We start from the raw sequence: 6,000 nt of genomic DNA on the forward strand, positions 1-6,000 counted from the left end.
GGCCCTGTCATACTTATCTGAGTACCAGCTTGTAAATATTAAATAAAAAGAAGTCTGGCATGTCTCTAGAGTTTCAAGTCCTCAAATACTTTGACCAGAAGCGCTAAATATTATGTGTATACACATAGAATATAAAAGTCATCATCATTTGCTTATAACTTCGACAACATCTTTACACAAATTCCACTTCAGAACATTACAGAGGGTCCCAATACATTGTCCTATCTGCCTTTGAGTCTGTGGGGAGTTTAACTTTTGATTTCAGAGAATCACAGAATGACACAATGTCAGGGGCTGGAAGGAGCCTTGAAAGCTCATCCAGTCCAACCCCCCTGCAGAGCAGAATCATCTATAGCAGATCACACAGAAATGCACTCAGGCGACTATCTCCAGAGAGGGAGACTCCACAATCCCCCAGGGCAGCCAGTTCCAGGGTTCTGTCACCCTCACAGGGGAAAAAAAATCCTCCTTGTGTTTAAATGAAACTCCCTGTGCCTCAGCTTCCACCTATTGCCCCTTGCCCTGGCACTGGGCATCACTGAGCAGAGCCTGGCTCCATTCTCCTGGCTCCTTCTCCTCACCTTTCCATGAAACTTTCACGAAAGCTATATGCTAAGTCATGCCTTTAAAATAATGTTATATGGGACAGATAAAATGTCAAAAAAATTAGGAGGAAAATGGTGACAAAATCCCCACAGGAACTTGTGATGCATTTTTATTTTGCTGTAAAGAATATAAATGTATTTTCAATGAAATACTGTGGGTAAAATGTCAAAATAAATGACAATGAAAAGCAGACTACTATGGGTAGTGATAAAAAAAACAGGCACATTCCAGATGTTCTAATGCTTTACTCTCCAAATATGATCATGGCATTCATAGCAATTTCTGTTTTCAACAGTGATTTTGATATTCATTGGCCAAGCATATCTCACATTTCTCATCCGCAACATCATATGAATTTGCTCAGTGTTTCTACTGAGAATCATCTTTAGTCATTTCTCCAACAAGAACCACCTGACATAAATTCCCAATTCCAGCTTTTTCTTTTCCTCATGTGTTGTGGGGGCAGGGAATTAATGTGGCCAAGTCAGGAATTTACATAAAAATAGAGTTATTTTATTTTCCTGAAAACCACCCCCAAAACTACATACAGAAATTAATTTAGTTTTAATTAGCAGGTTCAGTTCTGTTGAGATGATCTACAAGGATACCATAGGTGATTTGACTGTTTTGGAAGCCAGAAGTTGGAAAAGGCTGAGCTATTAAACATAGAATTCCCCACTATTAATCAGGCTGAGCCATTAATGTTTCCTCACAGGTGAGTAAGTCTGGCTGAAAGGAGGGCAGTCCAGATGCTTGTCCCCTTGCTCTCTTTCAGAAGCCGTCCAAGGATCATTAAGGACTATCGAGCCTGCATAAAGGGTGCTTATGCAGGAAGCCATCCAAAGCAGAGATGGCCCTGTCCCTCAGGAGCTTGTCCTTCAGAGCACCAGGGGACTCCTTCTTGCAGAATCTATCCAGGTTGGGGGGGGAGAACTCTAAGGCGGGGACCCCAAGGTGGGAAGTCCCCTGATATTTATACCCTTCCTAGACAAAGAGCAGAGTTACCACTGCCTAGGCGTGAAGACCACAGCCAATTACAGCCCGATTCCAGCGCGGGCACTGCACGGGCACCCCTCATGCCAGAAGGGCCCTTTGCTCCCCTCCTTCACACCTGCAGGGCAGGGGGGGGAAACAGGTCTTTTTGCACCTTTCCTCTCCCATTCAAACCACAGAGGGAGAGGAATTTTGGGGTGTACAGGACTCCAGGACATCGTGCATCACACACACAGTATCACACACACAGTATCACCAAGGTTGGAAGAGACCTCACAGATCATCAAGTCCAACCCCATCGTATCTGAGCAGTTGGGTTTTTTTTCCACAGTAATATTCTGTCCTTAACATCAGCTGCATCTAACTCAGTTCCTTCTGTAAAAAGCAGCAATCAAAACCAGGCACATCACAAAAGTAATTGCAGGAGTTTGGCCAGAATATTGCCTGCTGATCACTACCTTCTCTTTTTCTTTTTCTTTTCTTTTTTTTTTATTTTTGGTGGGTTGGTTTGTTTGTTTGTTTGCTTGTTGCTGGGTTGCTCTTTTTTTTTAAATTGGTTTATTTCTTTCTTTGTGGTTTTTGGATGTTTGTTTAAACTTTTGTTGTTTGCTTGTTGAGGGTTTTTTGTTATTGTTTTTCCCCCTTCCAATTCTTGTGTACCTATGTAAAATCACATTTGTGCAGTTTTTACTTAAATGTAAGCATTCTAATTTTGGATACAATGTTCAAATTTGTTCTGCTTAACTTTAGTGACATCACATATTGAACTAATTTTCCTTCTTTTAATCTCTATCTAAATAACTTCCTTCTCTCTTAACCAAAAGCTTTGGTGTTACTTTCCATGTGGAAAATGCATTTTGCAAGAGCTCTAAGGAACTGTAAAGAAACAGGAATTCACTCTGCTTACACTCTAAATAATAGCTGAACACTCAAACTCAATTGAAAATCAGAATCTTAATCACAGAATCACAGTCACAAAATGTCATGGCCTGGAAGGGACCTCAAAAGCTCATCTGGTCCAACCCCTTTGCCAGAGTAGGATCTCTTAGAGCAGATTACACAGGAATGCATCCAGGCAGGTGTTGAACATCTCCAGAGAGGGAGACTCCACAATCCCCCTGGGCAGCCAGTTCCAGGGTTCTGTCACCCTCACAGGGGAAAAAAAATCCTCCTTGTGTTTAAATGAAACTCCCTGTGCCTCAGCTTCCACCTATTGCCCCTTGCCCTGGCTTTGGGCATCACTGAACAGAGCCTGGCTCCATCCTCCTGGCACTCACCTTTACATATTGATAAATATTGAGTGGCCCAGAACTGGACACAAGGTGTGGCCTAACCAGTGCTGTGCACAGGGCAGAAGGATTGTCCTGATGGTACTGCTGGCCACATTATTCCTTCTTAGCCACCTGGGCACACTGCTGTCTCACGTTCAGTTGATGACCAGCTCCCCAAGGTCCCTCTGTGCCTGGCTGCTCTTCAGCCACTCTGTCCCCAGCCTGCAGCACTGAATGGTTTTTTTGTGGCCCAGTGCAGAACCTCGCACTTGGATTTGTTAAAACCCATGGCGTTGGACTGCAACTATCTGTCCAGCCTGTCTAGGTCCTTCTGCAGAGCCCTCCTACCCTCTAACAGATACGCACTTGCTCCCAACTTGCTGTTGTCTGCAAACTTACTGATGCTGGATTCACTCCCCTCATCCAGATCATCAATGAAGATAATGTAGACATTGAACAGGACGGGGCCCAGCACTGATCCCTGGGGCACACCACTAGTGACTGGCTGCCAACTGGATGTGGTACCATTCACCACCACTCTCTGGGCCTGGATAATAGTTAAAAACAAAATATTTGAACCCAAAAGTTTCCCATATAATAATAGATAGATGGACGGAGGATAGAAAATTGCTCTCCCTCCTTTTTTCTTTCTGTATTTGCTAATCTATTTCATGCACCATTTAATAAAATTCCCCTCATTTTTCCTCTCCATTTTTAATTTCTGTATTCAGAGTGTGGAAGATCAGCTAATGCTGCTAAACAATCAACTTTCTTTTAATCTCCTCATACACAATTCTTTCTAAAGTATGCATCGCCTTGATTCTTTGCATCATTAGAAAAGACATTCTGTTGTGTTTTCCTTTTATTTTACTCCCACTAGGACTTCAAATTTTGGAGAAACATATTGTAAACAATTGGATGGAGCTAAACAGAGGTTTAAATTAAACACGTTTGTCTAAAGTATTTAAGAGATGTCTAATAATGCTGTACAGATGCCTAAGAGATTTCATGGGCCGTGGTTTAATGATAATTTCCGTCACTTTCAATGAGGCCAGTCATAACACTTAATAACAAGGTAACAGGCACCGTTAATATCATAGAATCACAGAAACATTCAGGTTGAGAAAGCTCCTCAGGATCACCAACTCAACTGAGTTGAGAGGAGAAGGCTCTGAGATGACCTTATTGTGACTTCTCAGTATCTTAAGCTGGCCTACAAGAAAGCTGAGGAGGGACTTTTTAGGATGTCAGGTAGTGATAGGACCAGGGAGAATGGAACAAATCTAGAAATGAGTAGATTTAGATTGGATATTAGAAAGAAGTTCTTCAGCATGAGGGTGGTGAGACCCTAGAAGAGGTTGCCCAGGGAGGTGGTGGAAGCCCCATCCCGGAAGGTGTTTAAGGCCAGGCTGGATGAGGCTCTGGACAGCCTGATCTACTGTGAGGTGTCCCAGCTCATGGCAGGGGGGTTGGAACCGGATGATCCTTGTGGTCACTTTCAACCCTGACTGATTCTATGATTTCCTGATATCCCTACTCTGCAAGGTGCATTCAAATTCAAAACCATAGCCCCAAGCATCAGATCCAAACGACCCTTAAACACATCCAGGGTTGGTGACTCCACCACCTCTCTGAGCAGCCCATTCCAATGCCTGACCAATCTTACTGGGAAAAAATCCTTCCTAATATCCAGTCTAAACCTATGCAGAGGCAGCTTGAGGTCATTCCCTCTTGTTCTATCACTATTTACCTGTGAGAAGAGACCAGCATCAAGCTTTCTACAATGTCCTTTCAGGCAGCTGTAGACAGCCATGAGGACTCCACTCAGCCTCCTCTTTTTCAAATTGACCATCCCCAGTTCCTTCAGTTGCTCCTCACAGGAATTTCCTGCTCCTCCTTTTGTTTTTTAATGAATTTGTAGAAAGATTTCTTATGATCCTTAATGGCTGTAGCTAGGCGTAGGCTCTAGCTGTGCCTTGGCTCTCCTAACTTTCTCCCTGTGTAGTTTCACTGCATCTTTACAGTCCTCATGAGAGGAATCTTCCAAAAGCCATGGACTCCCCTTTTTTCTCTTGAGGTCCAGCCAAAGGTCCCTATTCAGCCAGGCCAGACACCTTCCCTGCTGGCTCATTTTTTGGAGCTTTCATCTCTCACATTTCCCCCTTTTTGTGGAGTGACCACAATAGCTCCTTATAGAACTATAGAATGATTTGGGTAGGAAGGAACCTTAAAGGTCATCCAGTTCCAAGCTGTCTGCCATGGGCATGGACACTCACCACTAGACCAGACTGCTCAAGGCCTCAGCCAGTCTGGCCTTGAACTCCTCCAGGGAAGAGGGTAGTGCTTCATCCAGTCCTGTGTCCAGTTCTGAGCCTCTATTACAAGAAGGATATGGACATGCTGGAGCGTGTTCAGAGAAGGGCCACAAGGATCATCAGAGGGCTGGAGCTGCTCTCCCATGAGGAGAGACTGAGGGAGTTGGGGCTGTTCAGTTTGGAGAAGAGAAGGCTCAGAGGCAGCCTGATAGAATCATAGAATTATAGAATGGTCTGGGCCAGAAGGGATCTCTAGAGGTCATCTAGTCTACCCCTCTGCAGTCAGCAGGGACATCCCCAGTAGCCCAGGTCACCCATGGCCCCATCAAGCCTTGCCTTGATGTCTCCAGTGAAGGGGCCACAATCACCTCCCTGAGCAACCTGTTCCAGCGCTCCACCACCCGTATAGTAAAGAACTTATCTTATTGTGGCCTTCCACTGTCTGAAAAGGGGTACAGGAAAGCTGGAGAGGGATGTTTTAGGATGTTAGGTAGTGATAGGACTGAGGGGAATGAAACAAAACTAGAAGTGGGTAGATTCCAATTTGAGTTAGGAAGAAGTTCTTCAGCATGAGGGTGGTGAGACACTGGAACAGGTTACTCAAGGAGGTGGTGGAAGCGTCATCCCCGGAGGTGTTTAAGGCCAGGGGATCTGGGCAACATGATCTAGTGTGAGCTGTCTCTGCCCATAGCAGGGGGATTTGAGCTAGATGATCCTTGAAGTCTCTTCCAACCTTGACAATTCTACAACTCTGTGAGTCTACTTCTAAGGGGCCTCCACAACCTAATTGGGCAAAGTGTTCCAGTGTCTCACCA

Source organism: Pogoniulus pusillus, chromosome 10 (assembly GCF_015220805.1).
Source record: "Pogoniulus pusillus isolate bPogPus1 chromosome 10, bPogPus1.pri, whole genome shotgun sequence".
Lineage (NCBI taxonomy): Eukaryota > Metazoa > Chordata > Aves > Piciformes > Lybiidae > Pogoniulus > Pogoniulus pusillus.